Here is a 16,242-nt window from a genome sequence, read left to right on the forward strand (position 1 = left end):
TGAATGTTTTTAAAGCCCATAATATTCTCTTACGTAATATAGGTACTTTTCTAATCCATGGTTTCTGATCAATAAAAACATTGGATTAAATTATTCAACAATGTAATCTAAACCTAATTGTTTACTGACTGTTTACTATACGAGAGGGGCTGTATTAGTACTAAAAGGCTACAGAAACAAATATAATTACAATCTTTTTCTTGCCTCTAAGAAACTCCCTGTAGGTAAAGAACAGTGGACAGGTGTACAATCAGTTAACATCATGTGACACATGCAAGGTTATTAGCATAAAGAAACTATAATGACGTAGAGACTAGAGAGAAATTTAAGGGTAAAATGTTTTTTTCTGGACTTATGCTCTTGTTAATTTCACATCAGTTAATTCATCTATTTGGGAGAAAAGATGAGGCTTTCTACTCCTGTACCGACTACTCAGTCTCAGAAACTCACAGGAGCAGCTTCACCCTGTCCTATAGGCCCACTATGACTCGATGGCACTAAGTCAATACATCATAAAGAAATAAGATGTAATATGCCATCTATGTTTCATTTCTATGAAAATCTATCTTATCATAAGAACAAGATTAAAAAGGTTTCTCAGTTCAAAAGTTCGCCGCATGTATCATTACTAACATGAACCCCAGAACTATACAAGGTTAAAATAAAACAGACAGGTACACACACACAGCTGAGCTTTCCACTCTTATTCTTCATGATTTATTCATGTCATGACAAAGGTGAAAGTAGAAGAACATGATCAAGAATTCAAACTAGAGGAAAATGTATTGAAGAATAAAATCTACTAGGTTTCATTCATGTTTCCCAGTGACATGGTATCTAGTTAACTTTTCAATTATCATAAGTAAACACATAATATAAATGCATATTTCTGAAATTTAGAAATTATTTGGATCCCAAGTGTGCTATGATAGTAAAAGAACCTAACTAATTTATATTTTATAGATAACTTAAACATACTTGTAGATAAAATAAGACTAAAAATAGCTATTGAAAATAATTTCTGATTCTATATAACAATGTATATAAAAATTAACATTTCAAAATTCAGTTAAAATAAGACACCTGAGAAAATGAAATACATTATTTTCATGTATAGGTTATAGAAACACAATATTTATATTGAAGTCAAACTTGTATAAGCAAATACATATACACTGGGCATTAAAAATAAATTTTAAAGCAATCATTTTTAATGTGTTCAATACAATAAACACAAGGTTTGCTTCTGTATTTGTAGACAAAAGTTTTCAGTGAAAATAGTACATGAACAGAAACTTCAGGAAGCTCTCTTATGACACTACACTATGCCAGGATCTCAGTAATAAGCTCCTTCGGAACTCAAGGAACCATGCTATCACCTATTATCCCCTCTGCCACCCAGGGTCACTTAAGGCCTTGGACATAGGATGGGGCAGTTCATCTACGTCCTACAAGAGCACCAGGAGTCAAATTTGACTTGTGGACAAGAAATGGGTTTGTGTTTTTCTGTTGTATAGTGACTATCTGAAATAAGTATGGGGTTCTTTTAACTGTCGATCACTTTTCATCTACTGCAAAGCCATCAGTTTGCTAATGTGTCTGAATCAACGTATGAACTGAGAAAGCAACTCTATTTCTATAAGCATGTCCTGAGCAACTTTATCAGCGACTTAAGTGACTCCTGGCTCACGACTTTAGGAGCTGCTGGCTTGACAGCAATGAACAGCAGCACGCTCTCAAACAAGAGAACGTGGGTGACATGGTGGGTCCCTTCAGCGACCACATCCTGCAGCTGTTGTGTATCCTTTGTAATTTTCAAGATCCCTGTGCCATACTTCCTAATAGCCAAGATCTGAAGCAGCACAGAAAAATGCTAAGGTTGAACATTCACTGCATTGGATTATAAGCAATCAAATCCTGGAACTCCCACAGACTTACTCAATCCTCTTAAAGCTACAGTGCAATATTGGCATGGCAGATGTTATCATCAATCCATCACTCAAGTTTTCATTAATTACGATAATCTTAGGTCTTTTACAATAATCATGAAGATGCTCCAAACACTGTCAATCATAGTAATAATTATGAACAGGTTGTCTAATTACATAGCTCATTCTGATTCTAGTGGCCCAAAAAATTACTGTGAACAATCACCATATGCTAAGTGTTTTCCTATAACCTTCTTAATTAACACAAGTAATTTAATTTCCCCTTATTTTTTGAGGATTTTATATCTTCTTCCTCTGTTTTGCTCCAAATACATGTCCAATATTGTTTCATGTATTTTTAATCTCTATATTATTTTTAGTCAAATAAATGCAGTCCTGATATAGACACGGGAATTAATGTTTTTCATAATTTATCTGATTATTTCATTTCATAATTATTGTTATTTTGTCCGATATTATGATGAAGCCCTTCCTATGTGCTGTAGTTCGGGTGAAACGTTGAGACATGATGGTAAACAAGACTGTCCCTGATATGGTGTAATCTCCCAGGGGAGTCTGTTTCCCTCTCCTGTAGTACTTGTTATCATTAACTGCTAATGAGTCAGCTCACAGCTCTTGGAGGCCCCGGCCAAGGCATCAGTCTTTCGATGGATGTTGGACTGTATTGTTGTGATCCCCAGAAGTTGTATTATAGGTCTTTCTTCCTAGTTCACCTTCATCTGCAATTTCTATAGAAGCAGTATAGCAGCATGTAAGCCTCCATGGACAGACTGATGGTGGCAGGACTGCGGTGCGTGGGCTGGGAGTTAACTCTGGGTCTGTTGGTTTGAAGATTCTACCACTGAGCCACCAATGCCCCATCTTTTCACACAGACTCAAGCCTGCTGACTCTTCATTTCAGTGTGTCATTTCAGGATCCTGCCCAGATTTTTTAAGCTTCTGAGAGATATTACCTCTGACAAGATTCTCATCTTTCAATAATCCTATCTCTACTTTGACACTGAGAATATTATACTCTATCTCTATACTCAATTTTCTGACAGCCGATAAGACATTAAAATCAAATAAAATTTGTCAATCCTTTTAAGTCCTGGCACATGTATTCCTCACATCATCACAAGAAATCTGTGTCATCTTTCAGACACACATACTAAGCTAATCAAGGTACTCTAATATTGATTAGTAAAATGAAATTCATAGTAGTGGTAAATGCCTACTAATTTTCTTAAACATATTTCAACACTGTTTCAATCTTAAAATCATTCAGTCTGAAAATTTACAAGGATAAGCTAAGCAACACTAACTTTTTTAGAATATGAACCAAATTGCTAATTTATTCTGTATTATTTTAATTTATGAAATAAATAACAATTCAAGTAACTTGAATTCTGTAACAAATTCTTATTGACTTGATGAATAGTTTCATGAAATACTATCATTTTTACACTTTAATTTCAATATTTAGTGATATAACTGGGCAGTTCATCAAATACCTGCCCTGACCACCTGCTATCAGATCATAGAAGACTTTATCATCTCAGTGAAATTAAAAATTATTTCTTTTTCTGATTTGAAGGTTTAGTAACATACAACAAATACTCCAGCCCCAAGGAGCATACAGAACAGAGAATCTCAGGCCCAGAAAATTACCCAATTCAGAAATAGTTTTCATTTTTATTTCCCCACCAAATAAATATTACCTTATTTATAAAGCAAGCTATCATATCCATAAACTGATTATTGAATTAGTTGAGGAAAATTCCCTATATGGAATATAAACTCTGAATTATCAATCCATTTGTATTGTATAGAAATATTAAATTATCAACATTTCAGAATTACTCAGAAATAGAAGAGACATATTCAAAATGATATGTGAAGATCCTCTTTTTTCTGCTTGTCTCATAAATTTTAATAAATGATTCATAAAATTCTCCATCACAAAACATTCTTGGGCTCTATGTGCAGTAAAACTGTACGTCTGCTTCTCACAGTAACATTGGTATTGGTAATAATACTAGGAAAACACTCTTAATGTTTATCTTTAAAATTACCATATGACTGAAGCAGTACAGGGATTTTAAATATATAAAGAACATTTTGGAGATGGATAAATAAGATTACATTGTTAGTATGTGAAAGAGAACCAAAATTTGAATCTATGGGCCAGTGTTGGTGATTGTTGGATGCTATTGTGTCAGTTCCCAAAAAAAACAAAATGGAAAATTCTCTGCCGAAGAGTTGATGCTGATTCATAACATAGGCCAGTCAATGCTAACTCATCCTGTAGGTTCGGAACTTCCCCCTTCACGTTTCTGAGGCTGTAACTGTTTACTGGAGTAGCAAGTCCAACTTCCACGATGTCATCGGGGCTCCTTTATAAATGGTAGGGTAGCCGAGAGACTCATCGAACTTCATTGTAAACATGTGTCAGGTTGTACTCCTTGTATTGATTTTAAGATTATATTAACTCCATTTGCTGATTTATTTAGAAAATAATGAAACTAAATTGATAAAATATAAATCACCTTTTGGGGTTTGTGTTAGTCTGGGTACTTTAGAGAAACAAATGCACAGAAATGCATGTATAAGAGAGTTTTATATAAAGGGTAAGTGCACATCAAGAAAACCTCCCAACCCAGTGCTGCCCAAGCCCACAATTCCAACATTAGCCCATATGTCCGACCCCAATCCACAAAGTCCTCCATCTCACAAAACACACACTATGATGCCGACTGCAGGAGGAAAGTCGAATCAGTGAACGTGTAAACATCTCAGCGCTGGCAGGGGTCTCCACACAGCTGCTCCAGCACCCAGGGCTGCATCGGGGTAGGCCCATGTGGCTTCTCCTCAAGAATGTCTTGCAGGAAGTGAGCCTTGCCAGCTGAAGTAGGGAACTGGCTAAGGTAACTGCACCCTGATCTGACCATCAGAAAACAAGAGACCTGAGAATTAGAAAGGCGAGGCTCACTGAGCCATTTATCTTTCTGTCCTTTAATGGAGCCCACATGTGTTTGTCAGCCAGGTTGGCACAGTAAACTAACTACCTCAGGGTTCATGGATGCAGACCCCAAACCCACTCCCATCGAGTTGATTCTGACTTATAGTGACTACCTGACCTAGGATGTCGACCTGACCTTTAGTGTTTCCAGGAATCGAAATCTTTATGGGAGCAGAGCACCTCATCTTTCTTTTGAGGCGCAGTCCAGTGTGTAACCAACTCTGCCACCAGGGATCCTTCATGGATGCAGAGAGATACCTAAAGGGTGTAAAGCATGGTGGTTTGGAATCATATAATACACTTCACACTCTTGAGAAAAGCGACAATAGAGAAGACGTGTACTCTCAAAGGATCAGTTTAGTAAATTATCTTTCTTCGGGATAAGTGAATACATGCCATGTGTTTTGTGTTATATAGTAAATGTTTCCTATTCTTTAATGGTAAAATTCTTTCATTATTAATGGATGACAAATACATCTCTTTTTCCCCCCTTTCTCTTCACAAAGATCTTGTGATAGTTTCTTTGTGTGCCAAAAAGGAACCTGTAGGAAGATGTGAGTGGAGGATAGCCTGTCAATCAGGTTTCAGCTTGATGACCTCCTTAGGAGGTGAGACCACGATCAATGGCTCTCTGGAGGCAGGCCTCTCTCCCTCTCTCCCAGGTGCTTGAACCAGCCAGTGAGCTGCCTGAGCTGCCTGCCCCATCTCAACAGGTGTGCTGTGGTAGCTTAGCTGTGGGATGTGCAATGCTCTGCTCCACCTGGTGGACCTTGTCACTGTGCTGCTCCACCTTGCTCTGTCTGCAACCTGCGGGCTGACTCCGCTTGTCTTGCCATCACTGCATACACTGGAACAACTGCCAGCTACATCGTATCACTACACCTCCAGGCTCCACCGAGACCTGCTTTGCTTCCCTGAGCTACCTGCCTCTGCTCCACCTCACTACTTCCTCATCCTACTGTCTGCTTCGTTGGCCTTGGGCTAGTGACCGTGTAAATTGGAGGATCTTTTATATTAAATGTCCCATGAAAGTGAGTTGGCCTGAGATCTCTGTGTTGCTGTGCAGACTACTTTGCTGCTAATTTGTTTCACTCTATAAATTACTATCTCTGTATCGACCTATCATCTGTAATCATAAACGCCCTGGTTTGGTTTCTGTAGAAAGCCCTGCATAACATACTAACGTAGAGCTCTTCTTTATTTTGACTGATGACCTTTCTCTGGTGTCATCTGCGCAGTGGTAAAGTAATCTTATGAAAATTAAAAGCAAAACAAGCCCAGTTTCACTAGTTTAGACATGGCGTTGTGTTGTAAGGGTTTTTAGATCGCATAGCTGCCTGGCTAAATATGAGTGATAATTACAAATTCATTATTTTTTAGGTATCTTTTTAATCCCCAGTGTTCATTGTTGGTTGTGTGTCATTATAGGTTTTGTAAGACAAATTATTTTTAACTAACATGGAAACATGCTAAATGATATCTGATGCTGAACAATTATTATAGGGAGATGTACACTGCTATCAGAGATGGTGACCAGGAGAACAGCATAATCCACTGTAATAAAGATATGCTTAAAGGCACGGATATCTGACAGAACACTTCATAGTTTTGGCATCTCTTTTTGGTGTTGTCAAAATTTTAGTTTATCAAATGATTATACATGTGTGTATATATATATTTAGCAAGTTGGCATATTTTGCTTACCTACTGCTCTTATTTGAAAAAGGAATAACTAGAGTAACTTTCCCTACAATATTATAAAATTATATAAGGGGTATCCTTGCATTACTATTCAGCTTCACGTTCATTATTGGTTTTCTAACTGGGAAATATATGATTTTTCCCCATTTAGTACTTGGTTTTAAAAGTCCTCAGGACATACAGAAAGACCTTGACACCCCAAATGCCTTAAAACGGTTCTCTGTGAAAATTCCTTATTCTGAAAGGAATGCTTATTTATCTTTTATCTCTAGTTTCAAAACTCAAAACAGTATTTTCTAAAATGAATTCGTGCTTTTTAAAAATCATTGACTAAGAACATATATACAATTCTTTTTAAAATTTTAATAAATCATTTTATTAGGGGCTCTTATAGCTCTTATATCCATATATCAAATGTATCAAGCATATTTGTACACATGTTGCCATCATTTCCAAAACATTTTCATTCTACCCGAGCCCTTGGTATCAGCCCTTTTTTATCCTCCCTCCAACCCTTATGGACCCTTGATAATGTATAAATTATTTGTATTTTCATATTTTACACTGTCTGCTGTCTCCCATCACCTACTTTTCTGGTGTCCATCCCCCTAGGAGGGGTTATATGTCGATCATTGTGTTCAATTATCCCTTTCTCCCCCCACCTTTCCCCTACCCTCATGATATCACTATTCTCGTTATTGGTCCTGAGGGGTTATCTATGCTGGATTCCCTGTGTTGAGAGTTCTCATCTGAACCCGTGTACATACTCTGGCCTAGCCAGATTTGTAAGGTAGAACTAACTTGAAGGTTTGTTTTAAATTTGAAAAATTCAAATAAAAATTTGAGGAAATGAAACTAAAACAAACCTCCAAAGCACATACCTGGATTTATAGGGAGGAAAACAGGTGTGAATACTAATAACCAATGTTTATTTTCTCTTTCCTGTCTAACATGTCTTGCCTAAAAGAGCTATTCTGCCATTTGAAGCAATAAATAAAGAAGACTTACAGTCCCAAGACTTAAATGACACACCTTGATAACCTCCAAGCTCTTCAAAAGCCACTAAACACCAAACGGAAGCCCAAAGTCCTAGTTTTTGTAAAGGAAATAAAGGTGTAAATAAACCTTACCATGTGAATGAATTACTTATTCTTCACTGATGTATTATTACACTCATAAATCAATTTTTCTTTTATTTGCCACTAAGCTTCAAACCCAATTAATACACTTCAACAATTAACACCTGTATATCCTGATACAGTCTTGCTTCTGATTGATGCCCTTTGCATGGCCACTAGTGAGTCAGCATCACATTTGACTTAAAAATATAGAATTAACCTTATAATAAGAAAGCAAGCATACATAAAATTTGTTTATATATTAGTTACACTAACAGCTATTTTAATACACAAGTATAACAAGTGAAATATCGAAATATGATTTTTCTACTCATTTCTTTGTAACTCCTGCCAAATGATTGTATGGTACTATGCACATAGGGTGTACACAACACTAAGTGAGAGGATTGGTCAGTTTTCTTTACCACGTCCTCACCCCCGCGCATGAGCATAAGGAGCTGCAGGAACTGCCTTGCTCTTCCACGTCCTCTTCTCTGGGCTCTGTGCCTGACCCAAGGGCTGCTCTACGTTGACCGCCCAAATCTGAGAGGTGACGGGCACTGCCGTGTTTGCAGCTCCCATGGGCTCATGCCCCTCCGCACCCACCTGCCTGTGATCTTTCTGCTGCACCAGCCTGCAGCAGCAGCTTGAAGTTACGTGAGTCTGAAGAGGGACTTATGGACCGGCATCATGGACTGGAGTTCAACTGTGCCGGGATACAATTACTTGAGATACAATTCTTTCTTACACAGAAATGAGTTTCACTGGGTTTGTTCTCTAGACCACCCAGCCTAACTCATTATGGTCCAGTCATGGGACCATAAATCATAAGATGCACAGCAGAGGTTCTCTGACCTCTGCCTTATGGGATTGGATTTTTCTTCCTGGGACAGCTGGAGAAAGTCGGATATAGCCACGTGCTTTGCTTGGCTGTTATCTATCAAGGACATGGGAAGTGACATTTTTGATTCTTATAAGCTGGACTTGGTTATTTCTACTGTAATGGTGAAAATAAGTGCAGAGGATGTTAAATTTGAGTTCAGGGGGCAAATATTCTTCTAGGACTTTTCTATGGTGACAGAAGGCCCAAGCCTGGTTTGGTCTTGCCTGAGGCCTATGGTCTTATTGTATCTGAATCAGACAGTTAACTAAGAAAGTATTGGATTTGACTGCTTTAAGAATTATGTTTAAGATGTGACTGCACTGGGATTATGTTGTTTTCCCTACTTATTGACATAATATTTGGCAGAAATGAAGGTTGAATTTAATGATCACAGAGACTTTCTAAGCTCACTGGCTTCTTGTACAGTTGGATCTGTGAAATGGGAATTAGGAATGGCTTGCATGGAAGGTTTAGCAAAGCTAAGCCCCACTCAGTGCTTTGAGTGGCAACACGTTTGCATTTTGAAAGAATTACAAAGAGAGACAATTGCTGGGAGACAAGAAAAACAAGTGTCTTTGCCTTTTTGAATTGTGCTCCAGCAGCTTGTGCCTAAGCTGGGAACCAGGAAGAAAAGCTCCCTCTAGGATTGAAGGTCACAAAGCATCTGTGGGCAGCCAAAAATGCTTGCTAGGTGACCACCTGGATCCACTTGGTGAATTGAAGTGGAGGAAATGCAGCAACAGAGAGACATGTTGAGTTTGGACACTGATACTTTAGACTTGGTGTACAAGACTTAGAGGCCAGATGAAACAGATAAAACTGAAGTTTGAAGAGTTTTTGCAGAGTCTATGTTGATGGCATGACAGTGCTATGGAGCTAGAGTTGTAGAGACTTTGTGAAGGGCCATTGTTCTGAAGCAGAGGGAGTTCTGTGGGGAACTCCGTAGCTTACTATGTACCCACTGACCTAGCTAGGAATGGCTAGTACTGAAGTGACCAGAACTCAACCAGATGAAGAGAAGTGATTTGACCTTGTGAGCTGGTTCACTTTGCCTGCTGACTTGATGGATGACCAATGTCGACTTGACTTCCCTTCTGTTTGAAAATTCATAAGGTTTCCACTGGAAGGAATATTCCTCACATCAAAGATCAAGCTTGTTTACTCTGAGCACTAGAGCACCAGAGAAATAGGCAGTTTAGAAGCAGAGTTCCCAAAATAGGGGAGATAAAGGCATGAAGTGGCTGGCTTACAAAGTGTCAGAGGTGGGGGAACATATGAATAGGATTATGGAATTGAGGTGTGGGTGTCAGAAAGCTGTAATCATTAGGCAGAGGATAGTTTTGCTTAATTCACCTATAGAATATAAGGCTGTGTTAGTCCAGGTAGACTAGAGAAGCAAATTCACAAACATGCATATGCATATGAGGTTTACATACAAGAGCAGTTAAATATTGAGAAAACATTATAGCCCAGTCCAGATCAAGTCCATAAGTCTGGCATTAGCCCATATGTGTGATACCAATATATAAATTGCTCTTCAGATGAAACCAATGCAGGGACAGGAAGATCATAAGCCAGTAGGTGGGAAGTCGTATGAATCCGGTGGCACTGCAAGCATCTCAGCACTGGCAGGGGTCTTCACAGGGCTTCCCCAGCACCCAGGGCTGCATCAAGTAGGTCCATGTGACTTCTCCTCAGGATGTCCCCCAGGGAGTCAGCCTTTTCAGTAGAGCATTTCCGAGGGAGTGAGGAGAGGGAGGAAAAATGTCTCCCGTCTCTAAGGAGGAAAATATCAGAATTCCCAGAATTCTCAGAAGGCCATGCCCACACAGAGGCCTCACTGGCTGCGACCTGATTGCCAGACTAGACTCTACGCCTTCACTCTTAGTCCTGGCAGGTCCAAAATTGGCACCAGATTATGTAACTACCACAAGGGCTTAAGTAGGGCTGGTGTATTTTCAGTAGTACCTCTGTTAGTTGTATCATATTAGGTACAAATAAGGTCAATGTTATCTCTGTTTTGAAATTATTTATGGCTAAAAACATCTGTAAAGGTGTCAAATTGACAAGTGATGGCCTGTGGTGATTGGATTATTTTATGCCAACTATACACTCTGAACTAGGGGTGGAGTCTGACCTATCAAATGTCAGTTATGATACCTCGTTGGCGATGTGGCCTTTTGTATGAGTAAGGGGCTCTGAAAACTGCCTCCCTCTCATCACTTGGCCTTCCTCCTCTTTAGGAGTTCCCTGGGCTGCTGCGTCTACCTCCAAAGGTGGCCCCATATGGGCCGCTTTACCCTGAGGACTATTGGCACCCTGATGTTTTCAGCAACCTTGGATCCACACAACTCTGCTTCCAGCAGCCTGTGATTTTCACCATTCTGTGTCACCAGTATGAACCTATGTGAGTATGATGAGGGACTTATAAACTACAATCTCAGTTATGGACTGAAGTTGGACTTGGGTGGCATGCCTTCTTTTGACAACATAAAATTACTTGTTGATATAAGCTCTTTCTTATACATATATGTGTGGGAAACAGAACCGGGAAGAGAGTATTCACGAATAAATTTTCTATGATTATGTATTAAGGAGTCTGGGAGGCTGGGGCTCCCTTCGAGAGACACCTTCACATTCATGGGTTGGAGATACATTCCTGTCAGTTTCATAAGTAAAAGTTATTCCCCAGGACGCTCCCATAATAATGTCAATCTTAAGGAGCTTGCATGCACATGCTTGTTATTATAATATATGCTTGAAAGTCAACTGCTTGAAAGCGATCTGCCTGAAGGTTGTCTGCCATCAAAAGCAATCAGACCCTAATGTCGGCCCCATGCTAAGAATAGGGTCCGCTCCCTTTTGTAAGGATCATAAATTGTTCCCCTGGAGAAGAGTTCAAAGACACCTGTGGTCAAGTCAGCTCAGAGATGACTAAGGTTCGGCTGCCATCTTGACTCTAGCATCTACTCATCTTGTTATGTATGCGCCGTCCTGTCACATGTATGCCTTTAGGATCTCCCCTTTCTAGTGTATGTATACCCCTAGCTCGTCCTCTTCTTGTTACACATATGTCTCTAAATATAACGACTTCCTATTATGTATGTGCTTACTGTGGCTTCTTTGCCCGAAATTATGTAAGGCTGGAGAAGGTACAGTACTGCCTCATCTGGGTCTGATCTCCAATGGAAAAGGTGAGCCCATGCATGCCTTGCCCCGTGTCTCTCTAATTTACCCCTCAATCACACAACTGCCCCTCAAGACGCATCCAGATGTGGGCCTGGATCTCACATACGAGTCACTGGATTTGCTTCTCTAGACAACTCAGCTTAACACAGTGGGAGAAAGAGGATGGACCATGTTGGGAGGCATGTCTGACTCTGGGCAGTAAGAAAACCAGAGGTCAAATATGACCACCCCCCCCCCATGCTCTTTATTATAACAGGCACCTGCTTAAACTATTTCTTTGATAACTGTAAGTTCTTTCATGAAATTCTTAATATCTATTATTACCATTAGTTAGAATCTGACTCTTGGTCCTGCTTCCAAACACTAAGAATCCTTTGAATTGTTCTTATTTGTACACTTTCTGAGTCCCGGTGTAACCCTCGCTGTGTTGGACACATGCACCTTGGGATTCCCTCTGCGTTTACTGTGAATCCGGCTAAAGCACCTCTGCTACATAGCTTCCTTTCATGGCATTAGCTGCTGTTCTCAGCACAGCTCGTACGCCCTGGTTTACTTCCTTTGTTGTTGTTACAGGTCCATTATCCACCAACGCCGAAAACTGTCCACTAACACTACGAAAAAGCAAACTTTTCTTACAGAATAGGGACTTACGGCTCCCTGATGCCTCTCAAAGGGGGAGAATAATTTTTGTCTTATTTTTCCTATTCTTTAAAATGAAATACCTATTTTCAGTGGTTAAATAATTGCTTCCAAATGGAAGAGGGGAGAAAAGTTGTAAGGGGAAAACTCATTCCCACATTTGGGAGACTGACCTCAAGAGATCCAGGCAAGTTCTCTAACTTTCCTCAATTCTTTCTATGCAAATTCCACTCTTAGGCTTCTGAACAGAATCAACATGACTACAGACTCTGGCACTAGCTCTGAGAAGACTTTGAAGCTTTCACATTTATGTATGTGCTATGTACGTATTTGTCATTTGAAAATAAAATATCCCCAAAAGTAGCAAAGGATTGAATCACTTTCGAATTGACTGGTTTTTTTTTTAGGATTAAAGTATAATGTGGGTTCTGATCACAATAGATAGGCATAACTATGTAGAAAACTGTACTTGGTATTCTATACTTCTAATGTAAACTTCTAAAATAAACATTTCACAAACACCGTGTCTCTCATCCCACAGCTCTGGTGAACAAGTACATTTTGAATGATAAATTACATGCAACAGCAACCATGTGCCAGCTACTGTCAGGATATACACTAAGAAACTGTGAGAAGATTACGGAAGTATCCCCTACATCAATAAGATTTCAGGACCAAACAACAGAACAAATGAAATGTTAACCAAGCTTTCTAATTTTCTATTCCCCACTTTCCAAATATTCAACAGAGTGCGTATTATTGCTCACAAGGATTACGATATATCTCTACACTTAAACTAGAAAAACATGAACTCAATAAGTTTGTTGTTTATGCCTATTTATGTTTGCCAATAATTTTCTTTACTTTTTTAATGAAAATAAAATTACTTAAAAGGTGAGTGTAAATTTATTGTCATGCCTATTAAAGTTTTCTTTGTTGGTGCACATTACAAAGAAACTGACTCTACTGGCACCATTCATTTTTATTCTCTTACTTTTGCCCACATTAGAAATCACTGAGGACAATTAGCAAGGGTTTAATACATACATATATTTTGTAATGTCCTAAGCAGTAAGCACCATGAAGTGAACTTCATGATTCGACATTATTATTTGTCACTCTGCCAATTTGTCTCTGTCAAAATCGAGGAAGAATAGCCAGTCTGCAGACCTTAATGAGTGTAAAACTCAAAACCTTATTATTGGATAAGGCTCTGTACCATGCCAATTCATGTAATAAAAGAACATAGGCCCAAGTAAAATGATTGTCATTGTAGAAGCATTCCTTTACAATGCCACCTTCAGGAGACTCAAGGACACACTGACAATAGAAAAACATGGACTATCCTAATTACAATGAAAGACTATCTAATATGCATAGGCCTCTGATGTAACGTGCATCGGCATCGGATCTATGAACAAAGAGTTCGTCACAGCCTTTATTTGTGCATCTTTTCATAGCCTCTTTCAGTTTCAAATGATAAAGACCCCTTGAAGACTAGCAATCGCATGTTGTTTTAGTCTTTCTTTTTCATCCTTTGAGGAAACAATAAGATTTAATACAGCTGCTATCAACAGCAAACCATAAATTGATCCATCCAATAAAGTTGTCACTAACAGCCAACTCTGATAAAATAATATCAAACAAAAAGACCACTTGCCCCTTGAAATGTACCCTTAGCCCTGAGCTAAGGATGTTGCTTCTAATGATCTTGACAATTCTCTTTGATGAATGAAACATTATCTAAGGCTTATATTCCTATAGAGTACAGTAGTTTCTGTTGCCAGTAGAGAGAAGAATTGATTTGGTGAGATTGAGTCCTGATATAAAGTTGATAGAAATTATTTTGTAATCTAAACATAATTGATATAAATCTATAGAGTGTCAGAGTGGTCTACTAAGGTTGGAAATGTTAGCGAATTCTCTCTATAAAATCGATGCACGGTTCTAATGGAGCATTCATTTTCCAGGTCCAGGTTGCTTGCTCACATTTGTTTAGAAATTCAAACATTTCAAAGGCTCATAAGTCTTTTTATCTTCACAACAAACAAGCAAACAAACAAACATGTGAGCTTAGTACATCAGTAACAGAGTCCAATTTTTCAAATGATAAGCGTGAGCCAGTGAGGTACAAATACTTAGAGAATGTCTCCCATTCATTGGCCCACCTTAAATCATATTTCATGAAATATCCAAAGTTGACTTCTTTGTTTATGAACCAAATAGTCACACATGTTGTGTTACAACTGTAAAAACTAATTATTTCTATGTTATAAATGGGCTCTGAAAACACACACACATCGTCAGATTTCTCTAATAGTTAAGCAGACAAAGCAACTATATACTAGCCTCGATCAATATGGAAGCTTTATTAAGAATACAAAATAATTTGAAGCTACTTTACTGATACTCTACAGCAGGTAGATAGACCAAAGAAACCTCTTTAATAAATGTAAATCGAATTTCAAGGCATGAGCCTTCATGCCTAAAAAGAATTAAAGTATTGTTTTGAAATTAGAAGCAAAAGAGGTCAGCTTCCTAATTTTTTTATTCCTGACATGGGCCTGACTTTTGGTTTTTCTATTTTAGTCTCAGCACTTGTGAAGCCTAAGCCGTGCATTTCTAGCAAAGCTTTTGTGCCTCTCACAACAGTATGAGTTACTGCTGACGCAGCTGTCTCTCCTATTCCTCTGCGTATTTCTTTCTCTCTTTTGCTGACGCCATTATGTAAAATATTGCTGGTACAGCCATGAACCCACTTAGTACTCTCTCTTTTTTATATGGCTAACTTAAGACTTTCTCTAAAAGGAGATAATAGTATCTAAAAAGTCCATTTATTTAGGGCTCCTTCTTACAGATTGTGTGTGTTTAATACATTGGGAGCTCTCTATAAACCAAATAAGGCAAGCTACTGAAAAAAAGTGTCATCAAAAAGGAACGTATTTGAATTTTTATAATAGGAACGCAGAATTATCATCATAGGACTTGTTATTTCTCATGAATAAATGTCCTTAGTTTTATAAGGAAGTTTTCCATCTCACTGTAATGGTGTCCAGTTCTTAATGATAAAATGTAGATTTCAAAGACATATAGCTGATATCTTGATCACCACAGGTTTCTGCTCTTTCATTGCTTGACCTGTATTCTAGGAAGGGCAAAGTCTCACTTATGTTATTGAGACATGATTTTTTAAATACCCCTTACAAAAGAATGTTATCAGTGACCTATGTTGATAACAATGGGAAATGATGAAGAAATATTTTCTTTAAAAAATTTCTCAAAAACAAATTCAGTTATTTAACCTTAATCTTACTGTTCGATGATGATCAAGGATGTCATGTGTAATTCTGTTCATTATTTTTAATCTAAGAGGTACTCATCTTTTTCATAATTATGAATGGACAAGTTTTATTTCTTAATGAAGCGAAACCAACAACAAAAAAGAAAAACCTTTATCAGTATGATTAACATATCATTTGTAATAAGGACATCTTTTAATATTGAAACATAATGAAATTTTAAATCAGTAATAATCCAAGCACAATAAAAATTAAATGAAAAGTATAAGCAAAGTTGGTTAAAAGTCATCAAAAAACCAAAAGGTACTTCTGTTAATGTTTCAATATCCTTAAACATTTAAGTTATAATATTTCATTTTTGTTAAAGAATGCATAAAATAATATTTCTTGTGATTATTGATATTTTTGCATATATATGAAGAATTTTTAATTACCACCAGTATCATAATAAAATAATTCTTAT

General features: G+C 37.9%; 1 protein-coding gene across 1 annotated transcript in view; it reads right to left on the reverse strand.

Annotated features, from left to right (window-relative positions):
- The window catches only part of TRHDE (thyrotropin releasing hormone degrading enzyme), a 524,500-nt gene that overhangs the window by 211,568 nt on the left and 296,690 nt on the right, over window positions 1–16,242 (reverse strand). The window lies entirely within an intron of this gene.

Source organism: Tenrec ecaudatus, chromosome 6 (genome assembly GCF_050624435.1).
Source record: "Tenrec ecaudatus isolate mTenEca1 chromosome 6, mTenEca1.hap1, whole genome shotgun sequence".
NCBI lineage: Eukaryota > Metazoa > Chordata > Mammalia > Afrosoricida > Tenrecidae > Tenrec > Tenrec ecaudatus.